The sequence below is a fragment of the Cryptomeria japonica genome, chromosome 11, assembly GCF_030272615.1.
Source record: "Cryptomeria japonica chromosome 11, Sugi_1.0, whole genome shotgun sequence".
Classification (NCBI taxonomy): Eukaryota; Viridiplantae; Streptophyta; class Pinopsida; order Cupressales; family Cupressaceae; genus Cryptomeria; species Cryptomeria japonica.
Genome location: NC_081415.1, coordinates 2,537,347 through 2,560,316, shown reverse-complemented (window position 1 = coordinate 2,560,316; position 22,970 = coordinate 2,537,347). Strand labels below are relative to the sequence as shown.

Sequence of the window (22,970 nt, the reverse complement as noted above, 5' to 3'; positions counted from 1 at the left end):
TGAGATATTGGTGTCTGAATATGAGCTACTGCTGCAGATAGGGCCTTCTTATGACTTAGAAGCTTTTCCTGATGTAACTTCTGATCTTGACGTTCTCGTGCCTTGCGGATTGTTTCTGCTGATTCAAAGAGTGCTTCCTGCCAGGATTCTTCTTTGTACTTCGTCTTTACTTTCCATTGAGGTTTGATAGTTAGGTGTGGCGGTCGTTTCAATAGGAACGTGAGTTTGGAACCCAATCCTGCTTTGTTTCTACTAGATTGTGAAGGAAGATCTATAGGTTCAGTGACGCCTTCTTTGCGTTTCCCAATAGGTCCTTTACCGCCATATCCCATTTGCTTCATGATTAAGTAGCCTTTTCCATACAGGTGTGTTGGTAAAACAATGTCCAAAGCGGCTTCTCTATGATCTTCTTTCTCATCTTTGTATAACCAACTAAGAATATCCTTATCTTCTGATTCATGTGCGAGAGTGCCTAGTTGGATGAAAGTCCATCAAATTTGGTGATGGGCTGAGTAACCAGATGTGTTGATGTAGTAGGCAATCCATGAGATCTAGGTGATGTTGGCAATTTAGCCAAACATAAAGGCTCTAAAGAGTATTCTCCCATACCTTGGTCTTTAATTTGCATTTTCTGTTTGAAGTCTCCCCATAAGGAGTTGGATTTTGCTGTGTGTGGATCTGATGTTGAAGATCACTGCTTTTCTCTATTATGAGGAACCAAACTGTCCTGGGCTGCCCCCATTGCATTGCAATGTTGAAATGGATTGTGATCAGCAGATATGGATATTTCTTGTCCATCATAAGGAAACTTGACACACTGGTGATACGTAGAAGGTACTGCTTGCATTTCATGTATCCAATGTCGTCCTAACAAAATATTGTAGGGTAGATCTATGTCTAAGACCTGACATATAGTATCCTTTTGTACTGGTCCTACTTGAATAGGCAATATCACTGTTCCTTTAGAGGACCTTTCCTCATCATCATATGCTTTTATGGTAATCTTCTTGTAGGGATCAATAGATTCTTCTAAGAAGCCTAATGCACGGATAAGCTTTAAAGTACATATATTAAGGCCGGCTCCTCCATCTATTAGGACTCTTTTGACTCGGTGTTTGCAAACAATGACTTCGATATGGAGAGGAGTATTATGTGGATGGATCAAGGAAGCATCGTCATGTTCTGAGAATGTGAGGTTATGAGGTTCAGTCATATGGGCAACCATGGCTTGAAATCTGTCTGTATCCAAATTTTGAGGTACATTGGTTTCTAATAGCGCTTGCTCTAATATGTCTTTGTGCTTTGGCAATAGTTTCAGCAATTCTAATATAGATATTTGCGCTGGGGTTTTACGTAGTTGGCTAACCAAGTCATATTGGATTTTTGGTGTGGTAGTTGTAGGTGTAGTATGTCCTTTCAAGACATATTTCTGAGTTCGGGTTGTCACATTGACAGATTCATGATCACGCTGATCTCGGATGGTGATGACATTTATTTGATGATCTTTAGCTGATATGTGGTTGATGGTGTTGTTGTAGATGTGATTAATACGAGCTCCGCGTGTATCATCTGAAGTTGATGCTCCATCTTTGTTGTAATTTGGAAGAGGATTTTTAAAGTCTCCATGATCACCATTTGTTTTGAGACCATCGACCGTTAAGTCACCTTGATCAATCATGTCCTATACTATGTGTTTCAATCTCATGCACTCGTTTGTTTTATGACCCTTGTTGCGATGGAAATCACAATAGTGTGAATCATTCCACCAAGGTGGTTTGATTGGGGGCTCATAGTTGTTGATTGGAGGCAAAGAAAGAATCTTGTTTGCCAAAAGTTCTCTGAATGCTGATTCTAATGATTGTCCTAGTGGTGTGAAGATACGCTTTTGGAAATTGTTCGTGTTGCGTGAATTGTTGTTAGGTCTTGGATTCATGTTTTTGCTTTGAGTATCGTTGGTGTTGTTTGTGTTGAGTTGTCCTTGATCAGTGTTTTGTGCATATGTGTTATCATTTGGAGCAGCATTTTTAAGATTTTTCGTATTTTGAGGATTTCCAGATAATGCAAGCACTGGTTGTTTAGATTTGGGATCATGTGTGTCATTGTTGCCTTTGTTTTTGTTTCGGGTCCAAAATCGAGATTTGTCAAGGTTGGTGTTGTTCTGGTTATTGTAATTTGATAAGTTTGTTCCTTCCTTGTAGAATTTGAGTGTTCCCTTTTTGACACAAGCTTCTTCCACTTGAATACCATTTTCAATCAACTTAGCGAAAGATGGTATGCATTGAAGTTTTAGTCTGTAACTCATTTCGCCATTTAAGTTATCAATGAAGATTTCCATTTTCTCCTTTTCGGGAATATCTCGAGGATATCTGGAGACCATGCGTCGCCAGCATTGAAGGAATACCATAAATGTTTCGTTGTTCTTTTGTTTGGTATTGCAAACATCTAGCATGGTTATGGCATGTTGGATGTTGTAGGAATAGTGGGTTATGAATTTGTTAACCAACTCATCAAATGATCTGACAGGTGGCAAAATTTTGGATAACCATTCCATGGTTTGCCCTCCCAAGCTTCTGGGGAATAACCTCATCAAATAGGTGTCATCATGAGCAAATTCAAGGCTCAGTGTGCAAAATTCCCGAACATGATCTCGGGGATCACTTTTCCCATCATACTTATCAAATTTGGGAACGTCTGAGTTTGGTGGAAAAGGCACCATGTTCAATCTTCTGTCAAATGGATAAGGACGGATTTCATTTAAAGAGTACCGCACTGTTGTCCCTTGTTGCATATCCTGTATTTGCCTTTGCAACATTTGCATTTGTTGAGTAAGGGCTGCCAAAGGTATATTGTCTTGTCAAGGGAAAAGTTCTTGCCTTGTATTGGTTCTCAGTTGAAAAGGCGTGGTAAATGGTATATTTTGCTCTGGTGTTTCTAGCTCAGGTATACGCATTTCTGGTATGCATTGTTCTGGAATGTGTTGCTCTGGAATATGTTGCTCAGGTATGTGAGTTTCTTCTTCTCTTTGCTGTTCTTGATATGCATATTGTTGAGATCCGGTTTGAAAAATGGTTGGGTCTAAATCTTTGGGAAGTTTAACGCCTTTGCTTGTAAGCATGAGCAAATATTTTTCTTTGTCATTTTCTATGAGCTTTTCTACAAGTTTTTGGAAGGAAAGGTTTTCTTGACATTCCCGAAGAAGTGCTTCAGTAATTTCAGGTTCTTCTACGGGTGGAACTTCAAAAGGATTTGACAATCTTCGATTCATACTAGACTCAGCGTGTGCCTCGCTTTGTTTGTTGCTTTGAGAGCGAGTAACAGGCATTTTAGTAGAAAATTTCGGTGATAAAGGGGACAAAATCCTCTTCGATGTGTTGCTCGGGGGTGGGTGGTTCTGGTCGAGATGTGTTATACGTGATGCACTCATCGGGCAAGAATGCTGGATTGGTCTTTCCGCTGCGGTTTATGGTCTGATTAAAAGCAGACTTTTGACAGTATGCTCTTGTTTTCAAGGGTTCCTTATCAAACTCGCTAGATTTGTTTTGAATATAACATTTGATGTGATGAAGGAATACCCGATGAGATTTGAAGAGTTGACGATTGATGTATAAGAATTTATTTCTCTTGATAAATTTGGCAAAACTAGGTTTTTGTTTCTTCAACGTGATGTTGCGATAAAGGTTCTTTCTTCTCAAAATATGAGGATTAGTCATGCATGAGTGATCAATGGTTTCCTTTGATTGGTTTGGATTCAGTTGATTCTTATTTTTGAAAATTTCAAATCTTACTCTATCAAAGTGAAGGCTTTTAGATGCCCCTTCACGATAAAGCATGTCAAATGATATGGATTGAAAGTCTCCCGATCTGGAAACTTGATTTGACAATTTGAGAATTTTAAACAAGTGTTTTGAGATAAAAATCCGTAAGATGGTAAAGGATTCTGTTGATACTGATGATGAGATTTCCGGATTATGATAGGAGAGACGTCCTTTATGGCTCGATTCGCTTTGGATTCTGACAACGTTCATTTTGGCACAAATTTAGCTCAAGAAATAGTTTTAGTGGTTTGTTTTTGTCACTCTGGTTTGATGAAAAATGATGTTGATGAAAAATGCTTCAGAAAATGTTTTTGAAATTTTTAAAATTTTTCCCGGTTTTGCTTTCTGTTTTTCTGTTTTAGATTACACGCTAGAACAGAGTCTACATGCGCTACTTAATTTCTTCAATGCGCTAAAATAACAAGCACACGCGCTAGGCTGCCCCTAGACACGTGCTAAAGTTTTGGGTCTGTTAAAATTGGTTTTCCAACTGTTGAAAAGTCTATGCGCTATCCTGGTCCTTTTACGCGCTAACTGTTGGACTTTATGCGCTAATGTTTTGTCTTCACGCGCTAAGTTGTTGCTTCCACGCGCTAGACTGTTTTTCTGATGCGCTAAAAGATTTTACACTGTTTTGCCGTGAGATGAAATGCTACTGTTTTGAACCAACGCGCTAACTAGTGGTTTGGATGCGCTAATATAAGTATTCCACGCGCTAAGATGTTCCTCTTATGCACTAAACTGCCTTGATCTTTCTTTGGTTTGGTTTTTGTGAATTTTTTGAATTTTTGTTGCAAATTTTTCAAGTTTTATGGATGATTTTCTGAATTAATAAATGCAAATACGGCATAAAAATTATAAACCATTTTGCCTAATCTAACAAAAAGTGTATGTTCTACGAGGATGTGTTCAAATCCCCAATGTTTTAACAGGTTTGATACAAATAATACACTTCAGATAGACTCTTTAGTCAAGGGTCATAAATAATATCATAGCCCACTAGTCTTGATACTCCGTCAGCTCAAACAGCCGTGTCACCCCCTAGAGGGCGCCCGTTTTTTTGCCTTTTGCCAGAAATTAACTCAAAGTGAATCGCTTCACAGTTGAGTAGCTATCTTCGGAGATATATGGTGAGTAATCTTGGGGGCGGATTCTTCCCCACCCTTGCACTATGATGTTATAAATGTCTGGTTACTGACTTGGTTCAAAGTTTCTATTTCTATGGTTCGTAATCAGGCTTCCTGTTCAACAGTCAGTGATAAACTCCCTCAGGAGGCTTCCCAACCTTTAGAACAAAGGCTTTACGTATCTTAAGAATACTGGGGGAAGGCTAATCACTGCGCACAACCGTTGAAAAGGACTTTCGTCACTTTCCACATTTGATTATAGTGGGGTGGAATTCTTGGCATCAAAGCCATTCTCCACTTAGGTCGTTCCCTTCACACGGCCATAAACGGCTTTAAGAGTTGATTGCAACTCCTTGGGAAGGCAGGCCTGCTAAAGGTTTTATTGCTTGAAGTAAAGAAAGCGGTAAAAGTGGTCTGGATTTTTGATCACCCAGTTAAGGGGAGAGCATATTCCTTCCACTTTCGAGACAAAGCAATCAAGTTGGTTTATTTTATCCTGTCAATCCAGTGATTTGCTAAAATCTATGTGGAGATGTTGCTCCACGAAAACATGGTGTTTATTTTATCCGTGCAAAGCAATGATTTTCTAATTTATGAAAATGAATGCGGTCAACAAAGTAAATTCAACGGTTTGGTGGTCAACAAAAGAAATCGCTTTTAAAAAAAATGGCCCGCTCCACTTGCAATAAAATTGTTAGAGTCTTGCTAGCAAACTAGGGAAAAAAAATGTTAGATGATTTGGGGGACTTCCACAAGTCTAAAATCTCAGTTCGGTTACAATTTTAAATTTTTTCTCTCTGTCTGCGATGCGCTACAGAAACGGCTTCACATTCTACAAGAAAACTTAGATGCGCTAGACTTCTGTCTCTCTGCGCTACACTGTTTACTGGATGCGCCACTCTATTTTTTTTCGCATTGAGACCTGCAAGAAAAATATTGATTTGATGCGCTACAAGATGGTTTAGACGCGCTGGCTGATGAACTTAATGTGCTAAATAGTGGGCCCGATGCGCTATGCTATTTATTGGATGCGCTGCTCTGGTTTTCTTCCGCGTCGAGACCTACAGGAAAATATTAGAGGGAGTCATGCACTGAGGAAAGGACTTTACGCACTATAATGTAGACTCCATGCGCTAAACAGTAAGCAAAATGCGCTAAATTGTTAGTCGGATGCGCTAGAGAATGTTTCCCACCAGCTGGTTCCTGTTTCCCGCGGACCTGCAAAAGTGATTAGTTTCAAAAACTGATTTGATATTTGGGGTCGAGCCCCACGGTGGGCGCCAGAAATGTATGCGGGAAAAGTGGGCTGATAAAACTTAATATGTGAAAATATTGCTAAATACTAGTCCACATACACACACAAGACTTCTTGGTGCAAGCTATGGAGTAATGACGTGTTACTCAGCTTCCCAAGGTGGGTCCCATGGTTCTCTATTTCACAATGTCCCTCAAACCAATGTTTTTGCTCTCAGATCTCTGAGTAAAATGGTTTAGGGATGGCAAATGCAAGAACGAGGGATGTTTTGATAGTTTTAGTATGAAAGATGTGCTAAGCTATGTATGATCTTAGAAATGCAATAAACTAAATGATAAGATGACAAGATTAGTATGAATACTATCCTAACATGATATATTAGTCTATAATTGAGCTAAATGATAAATAAATTATTCTAAGCATGCATATTTAGACTAATTCCTGATTTCAAAGAGGCTAAAATGATGAGCATGAAAATGATATGAAAGCTTGAATGTATTTGAGCATAAGTGTGATACTACAAATTTTGGATTATCTAAAATGGAGGAATGAGAGCTCTATTTATAGCACAAACAGGGCAATGGATGGTCAAGATTGAAAGGTTTAATCAAGGGCCAAGTTTGAAAGTTGGGGATCCATGTGCACAATTTGCACCAATGAAATAGTGACAATTGTCAACATAGGGTTGGGTTGAGAGAAGAGATTGGAGGCATTAAAGGCCTGAGAAGACCTCATGGTTATCTAGAGGGTAAGGGTCAAGTCTAAGTTAAGATTACCCACTAGATTAAGAGTTAATCCAAGGATAAACCTTTGTGCAAATGATTAAGAGATAATCATGGTCAAAGCATTAAAGGCTTGATGAGACCCTTGGGTTGGGTGAAGGTTGAGTTAAAACAAATGTTTTAACCATGTAAGAGGGTTGGGGTTAACCATTAATGGTTATTGGAGACTTTGGGGGATTTAGTGGTTGAAGGTTGGAAGCCTTTAATGGCTATCAAAGACTTTGAGGAATTAAGTGGTTGAAGGTTGAAAACCTTTAATGGTTATCAAAGACTTTGAGGTTTGAGAAGTGACTTCCCTTTGCTTAGGGATGTGACAAAGTTTAGAGGAGGGGTTAGGTTAATTAGAAGCAATTAGAAGATTCTAGAAGGGATTAGAAAGGGGTTTAGGATTTTGCAAGTGGATGGAGGGATAATAGGATTTAATTGAAATAATTTAATTCAATTTGGTTGCAATGTGGGGAAATTGAATAAATTAGATTTATTCAATTTAGGATAACTATTTAATTAAATTTGAATTTAATTAAAAGTGGATAAGGGGGATTTAATTGAATAAAATGATTTATTCATTAAATGGGTATAATGAATTTAATTTAAATAAATTGAGTAATTTACTTAATTAAATAGAAGAATGTGGATAATTTAATTAAATTGGATTTAATCAAATAGAAAAATGAACATAAAATATTTATTTAAGAATATGGTCTTTTTTATACGTCTACATCTTCAATAAACAAAAACATCCTGGCAGCACTTGGCAGGAATTTCACAGCTCTGGAAGCTTGGTTTTGTAATATCATTGGTGCTAATAAGAGAGTTCTCTTTAATGCAATTCTTCCCTAACTTTTTGTCCAGCCTCAGAATTGTCCATCTCAATGGCGTCTTTCTGATTATCATCGGTAAATTCCGTGCTACTGTAATAAATGGCGTACAAAGCAACTCAGATGCTGTCGAACGAGCTCCCAATCCGTTTGCAAGCTGCACGCATTTTTAACAGTCGGCATAATAAGAAAACAGATCCATCACTAGATGGAGAAAATATTGACAATATTTATACTTACCACAATATATATATGTCAAAGTGTATGGCTCCATAAGCAATCCAAATTAATCCATTGGCAAACATAGTAAAAGACAGACCAGGATTTATATAGTTTTTCACTCTCTTCAGCTGAGTAACTTCTATCTGAATAAAAAGTACGGAATTATTCATCGATGCTCATGATCAATAAAGTTAATTTTACTTTGAAAAGGAAAAAATAAAATGCTGCACTTACCATAATAGTCAATGGTGACACACACATTAACACATTATAAAAAATGCACATGGCCCCTACGATTGTGTATCGCTCTGAGTGAGTATGAAATATCAAAAGTGAAGAAAGTGCAACAGTCGCAAAGAATGAAGATATCAAAATGATTACCACCACATTCTTCATCTGTAACACAAACAGAACAGAACTTGAATCATCCAATCATCCACTTTGCAATATCTTGTGTATATTATCTGCATCCGAGACCTATGCCATTTATGGTAGACACAAGTATGCAATTCGGTTTTACAATAGGCAAGCCGTACAAAACCTAGAGTGCACAATTAAAATCCTCGTAACATATGGAAACCCTGAATAGTCTCGCGTGCTTCTCCATTTGCAAATATTGCAGAATGTTTTGCTACATCATTTAAAAAGAACATGAAAAACTGAATTATTTCTATAAAATGTCTAGAAATCCGAATTTCTCGCGTGTTTCTCCATTTTTTTAGGATATTGTGTTACATCATTTAAAAAATTAAATTTTTTATAAAATCTCTGGAAAACCGAATGTAATCTAATGCAAATCCATCAAGAAATTATAATAAAATCAGAAAAGAAAGCTTACAATGGAGAGAGGAATATAATAAACGAAAACACACTCATTCCCTGAAGATCAAAACATAAAATTAATGAGTTATGTATTAAATAGATATCTTTCAGAAAAAAATGGCAAGAAACTGACATCTAAGTACGTTGCAGCAAAAATGGCGATTTTTTATGCGTTTACCTACTGCTTCGCCGAGTTAACAATTACTTGTTTTTCATATATTTGAATCAGAAAAGGAAATGCATGCTGGATAGTGCTTGACATGCATTAGTTTTCATTCTCTAATTACGAGAGAAGTTTTTCTTTATCCATTTTGTTTGAATCGAAAAGTGCCTTTATATTTTCATTTTTATAATGGTTTTCTAATTTTTAATTTAAAAAAATTTATTGATTTTTTAGTCCCGCCTATCTATAGGCGGAAACTAATGTTTTCATCTCTGCCTATTAATTTGCTTTGAAATCCGTGACAACCAATCACATTTAATTATTTTTTGGCTTTTCTCACATTTTCTAATGTTTTGCTATTTAATAGAATTAATAATTAAAATGAAATTAGTTTTTGCTTTTATCATTGGTTGTTGCCGTTAATTTTTTTTTTCGAAACTATGATTAATTTCACAATTCTAAATTTTTTTACTTGTGTTTCTGAAAAGAATTTACACGCTATCTACAACCAGCGGCCTCACCAAGACTATCGATCTGCAAGACCATGATGTGCGTACGTAAAGAGCTTCTCCAAACCCTGGCTCAAGGACTGCCGACAAATACTATTCGATTCGGCTCAAAGATTTTTGCAATTCACCAAAGGCAAGACAACTCAAGCATTGCAACACTCGATGATGGAAGCCAAATTTTGCCAAAGGTAGCTTCTTTTTTTTGGTGTAGAATTTTTAACGAGGGTTTGGGGTAATTGGAGAGGAATTTTTAGCAGGGGTTTTGTTAATGATGTCAAATTTCAGGTTATTATAGGATGCGACGGTGGCAAAGTGGCAAAGTGGCAAAGTGGCTAGGGTTTGGATCCCCAAAAATGGCTGGACGCTCTACGTTTCTAGGGTTAGGGAGTTTTCCGCAGGGCCAATTTATTCTCGGTTTTACCTGAGCTTTTTTATTATGATTTTATTTGTATTTTTTAATGTAAAAGTTAAAATGTAAATTGTATCAATTTTAATATAGTTTAATTTATTTTGAACTTTTTACTTGAATTATATAGTATTAATTTTTTAAATTTAATTTATTTCAGAATTTAATTGTATTTATGTTCAATTTATATAATATTTTTTTTGTTAATATTGAATTTATTTTTCAATTAATGTTATTATTGTTTTTAATATCAATATTTAATATTCTTGTATAATATTATAAAATAAAATAACATCCTCCCCCATGTTTTACACAAACATCTGCATTTGTACAAATCAATTTTGCCTGTTTTTGACACTAGGCAGGGACTCATGCTGCCTCACAGCTCTTGTTATATATAAAAATTGAAACAATAATCTTATCCGTTCATTTCAATAAATGAAAAATAAATGGTGATGCATTGATTGTGGCAGAGCCGTTACACTTTTGCATGTCACTGGCGAAGAATTGATTGTGGATAGCTGTTACAGTTTGCACATCTTAAGACTAATAATACAACAATAAGATAGTATTAACCTAACAAATAATACAATGCAGTAGAGGTTACTTAGTTCATAAAGATATCACCCAAAATAATTATTCACATGCATTAACCCTGTAAAACATAAGCATAAGATGTTATATAATGACTAATTATGGATGACAATTTTCATTAACTTGCTTGTTTCAAATATAACCATTATATATGTTTGAATGAATCTTGAGGACGAAAATGAGAGTTTGCAGGGAAAAGTGATGATTTTTTCAGATCTGAAAGGGGAGAGCGTAGGTAAATTTTCCTGCCATTTAAGTCTGAGAACCAAGAATCATCTCACATAGCAAAGCTTGGCCACAAGGATCTATTTCGCCCAGCCACGTTGGTTCGCAAACCAGTCGAACGCCCTGCCAAGTTAGTTCGCAAACTTGTCGATCGCAAACCACACGATTGCTTTTTGTGCCATTATTTTACTAAAAATAAATTATTCAATTAGGCTTTATTGTCTTGTAAATTTGAATAATTAATCATGTAATAAATAAATAATCAAATCACCACAACACTTTCAAAGCAAATATCATTTAATAATTAAACTAAATTCTAAATTTAATTAAATATTTATTATCTACTTATTAGTCCCGCCTATACATAGGCGGAGACTAATGTTTTCGCTTAACTCATTTGTCTATTATTCCTTTTTCGAAAAGCACGACAGCATAAAATAAATGAACTTTTTCTAATGTTTAGAATATGTGAATTTTAAAAATGTAATTTTAATCAATTTTTCTTTTTTTCTGATTCGTCCTCCTTATTTTGCCAGTAGGTTTTTCCATTTTTTATTAAATTTTGATGGAAAAGATGTTTTGACCAATGAAAAACGAGGAGAAAAAAATATCAAGCATTAGCTAATGTTTCATCTGGAAAGTTCTAGACAATGTTGTTTGAGCTTTAATATGTATAGTAATGCAATCATGGCGGGGAAAGTGAATACCTCAAATGCTGCAACAAATACTCTCACATGGAAGTATGAGTGATGCAGAATTTTTTCATAGACAAGTTCATCTTGTGGTTTCTGAAGGAATTTTGACCATGGATCTATTTCCTTACCATTCTTTAGGGTTCCAGGTTTCAATCTAATGGTAAATAGGACAGAGCCAATCAGCTTGGTTGGATATACAAATTAAATTTTTTGAAGCTGCTACAAACAGAATCACATTTCTTATCACACAAATATAACAAAAGCTGCCCATTACAGACGTAGAGTGCAGAGTACACTGTTAAAGCTACAGGAGGGACAGCCCTAGAGCAAGTATAATTTACTGGCTAAAGATATAACAAATTCATTTCAGTAGGAGACCGTATAGTCTAGTAGAACATAAGCAAGTGTTTTTGCCTTTAGTTTTTTTTTTCTCAATTTTCATTTTTCTTTTGCCAATGCACGGTTGCAAGGTCAAATATTGCTGAATGCATGGATATTAAGAGAAATCATGATTTTTGCTATATCTTTGCAGGGTTTCAAGTGCAGAGCACGACAGGAATGTAGGTAGGGTGTCGTTACTGTTCAAATACTACCTATATCTGGTTGTAGCTATACATTCAAACGCTAGCGATTTTTAGGCCGTTTCAGAAACCCCATCTTTTTGAACAATTTCCATTTTTTGGTGTATTTTCAGTGTTACATATTGCGTGCCCCCCCATGAAGGTGTATTAAACCCCTCGACATTGTGTTGATACATTGCATTGTGGATCTCACACATATTTCATAAATTAAGCATTTTTCAGATTTTTTGAAGACGACGCTACTACCATTAGATTCTGTTTACGAGTTTTGAATATTTTCTTCCCATGAATAGAACATAAGTTGTGGATGTACCTAAAATCCTGAATGAAATGCACATGTTAATATATTCACTACAATATTTTGCTTTTGCTTCTAAATTTTACCCTTCCTAGATTGTCCAGCTACCTGTTTGACATTGAAGAAATTGGAACACCTTCTTTAATTCATGTAATCTTTACCCGGGTATGATAGGTTAAGTCAACATTTGCAAGCAAGGAATGGCAATGTGCTATTCTTTTTCCATAAATCAACATTAGTTGGCAAGAGAAAAGCCAGCCCATTTATCATGTCAAGTTCTATTATTTGTAAGCTCGACTTCATTTGGCATATCGTGGGACTTTTCACTGAACATATTAGCCAGGAAGTCCTCAAGTTTCTCTAGGGCATATCTTAGGTACCTATTTCTATTGGCATTGTTGTCCAATAAATCGCCATAAGTTTCAGTGAAATTTCTATAAGCAGGAAGAAGAACCTGTGTACTTTTAACAAGAGTTCCCTCTCTAAGATCATCATCAGATATCACCCAATGTTGATGTGTTTCATGAATATGATCAAGTGTTGAGTTGAATGCACTGAGCCTTTGCATAAACAGCTTTGTGGTTTCTCCTCTGTTGCCAGTAGATACAGCTAATCCTTTCCTGTTCATATGCACAAGAACAGGTCCCCGCTCCTGTTTCTCATAATCCAAAAGTTGTTGATTAACCCATTGTTTTCGCTCCTTGAGCCACACGTCTACCACAGATTCCAGCTCACTGTGCCTAAATATTTTGACTTAATTAAATATTTGATTGCAATATGAGGTTAACTGGAGCATTTTCTAATCTATTGTTTATAATTTATTAAGTGTTTTTCTCCAACACCATGAAGACTACAGTGCTTTTTAGTTATTGTTTCTTGATTTATTTCATGTAACCAAAGAATATTAGTGGATTGCACACTTCAGACTCGAAAGGGCTAAATGACATTCTAGCTAGATTCTTAAATTCTAGGATATGCAGGTATAATACAATTAGTATCCATTCTAAGAATATCAATTTGAATTGGCAGGGTAATGCACTCTTGGTGATACAACTTTGGAGATAACCGTCACAATGACTTTGAAGGAAATGGTCATAAGAACACTCGTCAGAAAGTACAAGGAACTGCCTAAGTGATATGGAGAACACAGATTCTGAATCCTTATTAATCTGGCTGTATCAAATTTTCATAGACCAGGTATAAGGCTACACCTTAAGTCTATTTTTTCATCGCAATGCAAAAATAATAATCTTGGATGGTAGCTCTAATCATTATAGAATTGTAGGCCTGTGTAATGTGTGCATAAAATAATTATAAGATAAACTGAGTATATGAGCTCAAAGGTTTTGATTTGACTTATAGATTGCCAGCAACAACCATGTGTTACAGCTAGGAAAACTATGCACCTAAAATCCATGACTTTATCATCTTAACTGAAAATATGCTAAAACACTTCACTGCCTTGATTGATACTAAAACTATTGCTTACAAGGCATGCAACAACAAGGATTTGACATGAGATATCTTTATCCACAACAATAAAGATTTCAAAACTTAAGAAGCAAGATAATAGAACAATTTAAATTGTTGGTCATGCAAACTTTGCAAAAGGTCTTTGCACATGATAGTTATAAAAAACTTCAGAAATTTCAAAGGACTTTGGAAATGATAGGATTACATTTTGCTAACTATTCTATGATCACAAATTTCCCTTTCTCTTAACAACGTTCATAAAAGAAACTCATAAGCATATTTTCAACTAACATAAGGTGGGATCAAGCACTAGAAACTGCTTTATCATATCAAGAGTCATCAACTGATTTGAACAAATGCTTTCTTTGTAGATGAGGAAAGCAACAGCTTATGTGTCGTTCTCATCTACCACAAAACAACTATTCCCAACATTGCTATTTCCCTATATTGCTCAAACGTTTTACACAGAAAAAATCTCCTATTTTTGGCAAAAGGTAGGGACTCTACCTGCACATTGCCAGGTTTTGGCTAAACTTTTCCACCAAGTCCAAATCCAAGTCCAAAATTAGCTTGCCAAATTTGCTTAACTCAGAAGGCATGAGAAAATTCCCTGTCCTTGATTGGGCATGCTTTTTCATATTCTTTTTTCGAAAATAATGCTACTATGATGTCTATGCTATTTAAGCGTACTCCAGTTGTAGGTGGATTTGCAATTTTTGGTTTACTCCCATGCTTAGTTAGGTCAAAATTGATGACTACAAAATTTAACAATATATATGGTAAAATAAAAGATATACAGTCATGATTTTCCAAAACCAAACATTAAAGTTGAATAGCATTATTTTTAAGTGAAGGAAAAGAAGTGCAGTCAAATTGTCAATACATCTTCTAATTGGCCCAACCTTACAAAAAGGATATCTAATGATTTTTACGTTCCTAATGGAATTTCTATACAATATTCTATTATAAGGAATATCCAGATGGGATAAAAACTAAAAGAAACTTTTGAGCATGCTGGATTATACCAGTACAAATGCAATTGTATAGCAGCTAGTCACTGCTCTAAAAGGTAAACCCCTCTATTAATCAAGAAAATTGCAGAACCTATTCTTCATAAACAAGGGGCCCATGTTTTAAAGAAAATGTAACGCTTGGAGAAAGTTGAGAATAATTAAGAAGAGCACATCACCCACCAGGATAAGAGCAATGCCATCTGAGGATGCAAAGAAGTAAATTTAATTGAGACTTGTATTCTACTTCTATTCTGAGGAGATGACCTTGTTGTACAGGTACTCATCACTATGATACAATAGGCAACTAGAAATGTGTTTCAAACCAACTCTTAGTATGATGGGTACACCTTTCAACTCATTCACAATTGAACTTGATATGTACTAAGCATCACCAAACATCAAATTAAATCAGAAAAATATTGTTGGTATCCATGCTTTTCGTGTAATTTCACACCCAGGGAATAATATCCCAAGCCTTCACAACTTAGCACAGATAAGTGTATCCAACACTTTCAGGTCAGTTGAATGCTCTGTCCATATAATTTTTCAATGTTCAGCCAATTACTTGCAGCCATGTTCTAAGTAACCTTTTGATCTCACACTAAAGCCAACTGATTTTAATAATTCTCTTAGGAGAACTACCTTGGCTCATTTGCTATTTTATATGTGCATTATACAAAATTTTGAATTTCATATCTGTGAAAGGAATTGTTTTGCCGAATGTTGCTGATTGTTTTCCTTCACCTCACTAGCCTCTGGATGGGTGCAACTGGAAAGTTTTTCCATATTGAGAAGCCTCAAACAATGCTTTCTACACTTCAAAGTCTGTTTGCCTGGTTGATCTATAATATATATACATAACAACCTTGTTTATTGACATCCTTATAAGTTATAACTTTATGGACCCCATCATTTATCTAGTTTACTATGTATCATTTCCTCTACACAGTGAAATTTCCCTTGTTTGAAAAGTTATATATTTAAGCCCATTTTTTTTCACAAGTCATTCCATGTAATCAGCTATTTAATTAAAATTACTCCTGTGTACCTGTTTGTTTCACGCACGACAGTGAGTACAAGGTTGGAAGAATTAGATACAAGGCCTGTCTTGTAATTGGAAATATCTCCTGATAGATTCTTCTTTAAGAAACTATCGTACTTGTACAATAAAAGGATGGAATAATTATGTTTTTATCGAAAAATGAACAGCAGGGGCTTGAAATGAAACCACTATTGCATTAAATTTGTCTCTAGTTTGAATAATAGCAATTTATAGGTTTCCACAATTTTATGCATATTTATATATTTAGTAGAATTTCATTTTTCCAATTTGAATTACCATTCGTAGTAGAATGTAGTGTTCCACAATTTTGCACAATATTAATATTTTAAAATAAAATGTATTACCATGAATTTATTTCATCGAAGAAACTAATGAGAGAGGGCTTTGTTTACAACCAAAATTGACAAATCTTTGTGTTTGGTGACTTCTAGCATATGACAGACAAAAGAAAAGAGGAGAAAGGGGAGGGAGATTTGGTAAATGGTAGATTAGCATTTTATCTTCAAAATGGGATGCAATCCCAGACGACAGAGACTAGATTGTTGGCAATAAAAGTGACATGTGCCTGCAGCTTCAATTCCATAATCATATTTTTCAGAATTGTTCCTATCTTTGAGGTCACTCTGTACTGTGAGGATTTGTGAGTATGTACTCGCATCTATGATGGACTTGATCTTTCTTCACCATTCAATCATTTCTTTTTTCACCATTCAATCATTAATTTGCAAATAGTCTTACATTTTATATTGTTATGTTGCAGTGTTTTATTTTTAATACATTATTCTTAGTTTACCATGAAATTTTTACACTTCTACTTATTATTACTTCTTTTATGTCTTACATTTTATAATATTATGTTGCAGTGTTTTATTTTTAATACATTATTCTTAGTTTACCATGAAAATTTTACACTTATACTTATTATTACTTCTTTTATGTTGCATTAACTATTTTATTTGTATTGCTATTGCACAACTCTGAAAAAGCTAGTTCAAATTGTCTTTCACTAGCATCCCATTTGTTCATTTGTTCTTGACCATCTTAAAGTTTATTCATGCAAACATTCTTATAAAATCTGGCCATGCCCTTTTAACAGTACCCAAGACACGGATAGAATTAGTAACAATCAATAGTTATTGAGCTCAGCTAGGTATCCAAGGTTATTAGAATTTTACCTTTAATAAAGTAAAATATGAAAAAACTGAACCAATATCAACATTAGCAATAAAAAAATATATACACGAAACTACTCTCTATCTTGCCAAAAGTAATCACAATGTCTAATTATGGAAATCCACCCAGGAAGAGTATTCAACAACACAACTAACAACATTGATGATAAGTTTTGTCACTAAATTGGATTTGAAATCATGCAAAAGAAGTTTAGATGTAGACCAAAAATGTAGATGTTATTCTTTTGCTTAATCTTGTGCCAATTATTCAAAATTGCGAAACAAAAGTGCAGGTGTCATTTTTCACAGACATGAAAAACTATGTATTTTGTAGTAAATTGTATTAAGTGACATTCAAAATAGGCCGAAGGTTTTCGTATTTGTCTGAATTCAAACTATGGTTGATTCTGTGGATAGGCGCAGAGCTCTAAGGAACTTGGTTGCCTTTTGATCATGATGGGTTGTTGAGGTAAACATTCATGTTTATAATTTTCTTCAAATTTTATATATGTTTTCTGCATTAAGTATACAAAAATGCATGCAATCTTATACTTCTCATGTTACGTTAAGGTACAAATTATAGATGGATTTTCCTTTTCTTTGTTAATTTTTCAGGTATGGGTATGGAGAAGCATTTCGTCATACTTTAGCATTTGGTAAAGACTGTAGCTTAATTAAGCCTATAGTGTAAGCTGGAATTGCCAGTCTCAATAAATGAATTAAACATCAATTTTAATAATAAAAAATAAATACAGCTACAGTGTACAAAAATAAACCAGGTTCACACGATGGACCTATCATAAATAATGTTTTTTTCATCTACAGATGTCTTAACCTTTTTGTTCTTGCTAGAGTCATACTCTTCAAACACACACAGATGGGAAAACGACACCGAGATCAACATAATGATTCAATGCCTACGAAAGAATTAAACAACATTTTACACAAACATCTGCATTTGTACACAAACATCCTCCCCCACGTTTACACAAACATCCTCCCCTATGTTTTACACAAACATCTGCATTTGTACAAGTCAATTTTGCCTATTTTTGACACTAGGCGGGGACTCATGCTGTCTCACAGCTCTTGTTTAATAATTAATTTAATCATTTTGATTGTCTAATACAAATGAATTAAATAAAACCACTTATTCATTTTAATATAATAAGTCAATCACTATTAATTATAGAAAGGTTTGTATTTTTTTTTTTTTTTTTCAAATCATTTCATATCTTAAAATTGTAGTAAATTCTATTTATAAAAGGAATCATTAAGGATGAGTCCTATCAATATTAAATGAATCAACAATTCATTTAGAATAATGAAAACTAAACTTTAGATGTAAATGCATCTTTCTATTTTATATTCTAATTTTTTAAATTAAATTAAATTCTATTTTTTTAAATGATTAAGTTTGAGTTGTATTAATCTTTAAATGAATCAACTAAAATTTAGATATTAAGGATCTTTCTATTTTTTTTTATTTTCTTTTTCTATTGCAAATCATTTTATATTCTAAAATTAAATTAAATTTTATTTTTAAAAAAATATTAAATTTGAATTATATTAATATATATGTGAATTAACAGTTAAATTAAAAAATAATTAAAAAATAACATCTAGATATAAATACAATCTTTCTAGATTTTTTTAAATACAAATATTATTATATTTTATAATTTTTAACATTAAACTAAATTACATGAATAAATAAATAAATTTGAATTATTTTGATTTTTAAATTAAATTAAATTTGGTAGATACGAACAAATTCATATAAATTCATTTTTTTTTGAGATACTAACATTTCTTTGACCAACATTTCACATAGAAAAAATGGCCAGGCGGACAGGCTCTCTGCTCTTCCAACGCCCCATTCGTAATGAATCTAAGCTACCTTATAATAATCTGCCTCGCAGATTCAACTCAAAGTTCTTCACAGGACCTCCTTTTCGATCTAAAGTCATTCTGGCGCAAGTCCATCAGGGAGATAAAAGGCGAGTTCCTGGCTCAAAAAATTTAAGTAGCAATTGCTCATTCGAGGACTTTTCTTCGCAGACTGGAAATGGATTTGAAAGGAATTCAAGATTTATGTTTCGTAGAGGTATTAGTGGATAGATAATGAAAAACTTTCAAACAAACAATAGATTTCAATGGGGAAAGGAAGCGGGGTTACTGGGTCCTTCTTCAAACCCTAAGGCCTGGCCTAATATAGTAACCACGGGCTCAAACAAAATTCCTTTAGGGAAGGCGAAGTGTTCCATGGGCCTTAAAAATGGAAAAGACCTTCCTCCCAAGGCAAAACCTTACTCAAATGGCATGAAAGGATTCAGAAAGCTCGGGTATGGTTTGTGGTGGCAAGGGGATAAACCATAAAAGGCACCGCAAGGTCAAATATTGCTCACAGCCAGTACCAGAACTGTGGGTCAAACTCATGATTCGCAAAAGAAGAAAGAACCAATCTCGCGACGGAATGCTTCTAAACAGATTCAAGGTTTCAAAAGGGAAGAACCTCGTACCTTCTTGGATGGAGTTCAAACAGAATCAACAAAGAAAGAATGGAGAAAGAAAGGGCTTGGTAGCAAACTTTTCATTCTTCCTGCAGATGCCATCAATCCAGCCATTGGACACCTAAAGATAAAGCTCTGTTTGCAAAATGGTGTGGCATGGGTGGAAGCAACTAAGAGATCATCGAGTGGTGGCTCCATTTTTTTCTAGGTATGGTCTCTGTTCGTACCTTGCCGAATGATTTCATCTTCATTGAATGCATAGAATCTACCCTGAAGCAATGCATACTCCATAGAAATCCAATCTTCTACCTAGGCTCATCCTTCCATTTCTTGGATTGGAAGCCTGGTTTTGACCCACAAACCCATAGAATTAAGAAATCTCTGGTCCTAAGATTGGTTGGAATCCCCTCGAAGTTTTGGTGTGTTGAGGTCCTATTGAAGATTGGGGATGCTCTGGGTTATGTGTTGGGAATAGAAGAGGATTTTCTAAATGGGAAATAAGGGGATGTGGCTAATATTGATGTGGAAATAGATTTAGATTTTGGTTTTTGTGGAGAACTGGAAATTGTTTTAGAAGTAGGTAGATGGAAGCAAAAAGTCAAGAGACTTATAGACATGTACCTTGGAAAATGCCTTCTCAGATATCAAATCATCTCTGGCTATTATCTAAAAGGCCAAATTGGTCCACTATTCCACACAAATGAGACCTAGTTGCAAATGCTAGGAGAAAATCTTCAAATCAAGGGAAACAATATGGTGGACCTGTCACATTTTGGAAAATAGAATTTGGTACCCTCCTCAAAAGATATCCAACATTCTATTCATAGAGAGACCGTAGAAAATCCACCTGGCTCAGTCATAGTAGTCCCTCAAGCATCAGGTCTTCAGGTGGTAGACCTAAAAAGAAAGACTTAAAGAAGAGGTCCATCCCTATAAGGTGAAATTGCAAAGATTTCCCATCTAAAGATAAGAGGGTCTCCATGAAAAGGAAACGATCCAAGAATGTTAAGACCCTTACTAATCATATTCAAAGAGACCTTAGAAAATCTAATGAACTGACCCCCTCGAAACTCCTCTCTGAGACAGAAAGCTTGAAAGAAGATATAATACAAGAATTGAATGCTTCTAAAAGGGATCATTCTCTCCTTCCAGATATGGAGATCCCATATAAAGACCATCAACAAGCTCCAGACGAGGCGTTAGAAAATCAAAAGTCCTCAGAGCTTCCATTCCCTCAAATCAGAATGATGGAGCCAGATAATTTTGTTGATTCCCCCTGCTTGAACCCACCATTACCTTTCTCATCCCTTCCCAGTAATTGTTTTTCGAAGTCAAGAATGATGAATCTCTCTTCGGAGAACCCAAATCCTTTGGCGGATTCCCCACATTTTTTTTTTGATTCTCCAAACATGGGGATAGATTCTGATAGACCTAAAATGACCTAGTGAAAATAGTCATGCCTCAGGCAAAATGATGGTCATTTCTGGATAAATTTTTTTTTCTATCAAATGCTTCAGGCTTAGGGTTCAGGTTTTTATGCTTTTTTTTTTTAAGTCTTGATTAAAACCCCTAAACTGGTTATAATTTTGTATTACCTTTTTCAGTTAAGTTTGAGGGTTCTAGTAACGTTGGCGGGGTCTTTTTGTGTTCTAGGTGTTAATTTGTTCGACGTTTCTTGTGTTTTCCTAAGTCTGCAAACTTTATTTCTCCTAGGGGGGTTCCCTTTTAATATTTCATCAGTTGCATAAAATTTTCCTTTGTTCGACCTTAAGTATTGTTGTCGATATCTTTGTGATAACAGTCAGGCTACTAAAGTTTCCTACTATCTACACATGTGTTAATGGACAAAGATCTTTTAAATCTTAATCAAAAGATGCTCAATTGTTAAATGGCTAGAGAAGGCGGACACCATGGCTAGAAAGATAAAGCTTGAATAGATATTACGGCTCTTGCTACCCCACGGTCTAACATGCTCGGGGGATAATGATCACGGCATCACGAGATGATGCCACGTGTCTAGAACACGCTGAGATAAGACGAATGGTAGGAGCTGTTGAGGACAATGAAGAGGGATGAGTTGGAGGTGTCATGTCATGCTTTCGATATGTCCGCTTGCTGCAAGAGATGGTCAATCTTAGATTGACTAGTATGAATCGTGCAATATGTCATTGTGGAGAGAATCAACGGTCTAGTTTCAAACTTGGTTCAAATACGAATTTGGTTTGTTTACCACTCGTGCATACAGTAATGGCGGACAAGATGGTGACTCTTGGTTCCAGAATGATACTAAAAGCCTTTTCAAAATTATTCTCAATTCACAAAGCAATTCAGTAGTTACCAGAAGGTGATTCCAGAGCCAAAGAAGATCTGAATGAGTTCTTGTAGTGCAGAATTGAGGTTCACCCGGTGCATATAAAGCAATTATTTTGGTTTATGATTTGGATTCCATTCGGTATATGGTTAGGTTCACTTTGGTTTAGTGGTAGGGTTTAATATTATTTAATGTTAGGGTTTATTTTAGTCTAGTTTTAGCATAGAGTTTAAATTGGCTTGTGATTTAGTTAATTAGCATTTAATATGGTTTAGTATTATAATTCAATATGGTTTAAGGTTAGGGTTTCTTTTGGTTTAGTGTCAGGGTTAGATTTCAATTTTGGAAAGTCAAATACTCTAAATCTTAGAGTAGATAATCTTGATTATGATGGATTAGATTCTATTAGTTTAAAAGTATTTAAATCATATTATAGAAAGTGGGTTAGAAATAATATTTAAAGGTGTGTAAAATTATATTTTTTTATTATTGTTAAATGCAGTTCAATTTAATTAGCGGTTAGGTTCCATTTTATGCTAGTCTTAGAGGTAGAGATTTAATTTTTAGTTGATGTTCATTGTATTAAATTTATGCTTCTACAATAAAGGCTATTGCAATATTCACCAATTACAACCATCTTAATTTGTTGATTTACTAATCAAATAATAATACATTAAATTGATAAATTATTTTACAATTCAAAGATTAAGATAATATATTGTTTTGTAACCCTAGTTAAACCATCAATTTGATATATTTTATAAATACAATTTATGTACAAGAGATATCAAATTTATAAAAATCCTTAGCTTTATCATAGATTAATTCATTTCATATGGTTAATATTTATTAGAATTTAGTCTTATTTTAGAATATGAAATGATTTGCATGAAATTTTTTTATTTTTTATTTATTCTAGATTTAAAAAGATATTTAAAAAAAATTTAAAAGTCTTTTTTTAAATCCAGTTTTATTTATTTATTTTTTATTAAATAAATAATAATAATAGGAAGTTGCTTTTTAATTTTGATTGGAGTTTAGGGTTATGCATTAGTAGTTTGTATTTGAGACACTTAGGGAATCGTGTACATAAGAAAGTTGATTGGAAGAGAA

The 22,970-nt window shown here is 34.6% G+C and overlaps 1 long non-coding RNA gene across 4 annotated transcripts; it reads left to right on the top strand.

Annotated features, from left to right (window-relative positions):
* Positions 1-11,391: 11,391 nt before the first annotated feature.
* On the top strand, positions 11,392-18,129 carry LOC131075212 (uncharacterized). Of its 4 annotated transcripts, XR_009113174.2 has the most exons (6): positions 11,392-11,763; positions 11,966-11,997; positions 13,342-13,509; positions 16,293-16,505; positions 17,451-17,502; positions 17,649-18,129. It is a non-coding gene; the product is annotated as an uncharacterized LOC131075212 (long non-coding RNA). The 4 variants fall into 4 exon arrangements; XR_009113175.2 differs by lacking the exon at positions 11,966-11,997 and having other exon boundaries at positions 11,393-11,763; XR_009113173.2 differs by lacking the exon at positions 11,392-11,763 and having other exon boundaries at positions 11,839-11,997.
* Positions 18,130-22,970: the final 4,841 nt, after the last annotated feature.